This window comes from Galeopterus variegatus, unplaced genomic scaffold (assembly GCF_000696425.1).
Source record: "Galeopterus variegatus unplaced genomic scaffold, G_variegatus-3.0.2 Scaffold10328, whole genome shotgun sequence".
Lineage (NCBI taxonomy): Eukaryota > Metazoa > Chordata > Mammalia > Dermoptera > Cynocephalidae > Galeopterus > Galeopterus variegatus.
Window position 1 is genome coordinate 37997 of NW_007736439.1, and position 300 is coordinate 38296.

A 300-nucleotide genomic window follows, 5' to 3' on the forward strand; every position below is an offset into this window, starting at 1 on the left:
TGCTAGAGAGATCCTAGCCCCACCTTTCATACATCTTGATAATAATAATGAAAATACCTCATATTTGTGTAATGCTGCTATTTGCCAAGTAGTAGAATGAATGTTTTATATTTATGTAATCCCACAATAACTCTTTGAGAGGGATACTATTTTATTATTCTCATCTTATGACTGAGAAAACTGAGGTTTAAAGACATGTAGTAACTTGTCCAGAACCCACATCTGTTTTCAAGCCTGAGACTAGCACTCCCTCCTTCTACCCCCTCCAGTAGTAGCACATCACTAACGCAACTCACTCTG

At 37.7% G+C, this 300-nt stretch overlaps 1 protein-coding gene across 1 annotated transcript in view; it reads left to right on the forward strand.

Annotated features, from left to right (window-relative positions):
- Positions 1-300, forward strand: part of MMP8 (matrix metallopeptidase 8 (neutrophil collagenase)) — a 14120-nt gene that overhangs the window by 3471 nt on the left and 10349 nt on the right. The gene's annotated exons all lie outside the window — the stretch shown is intronic.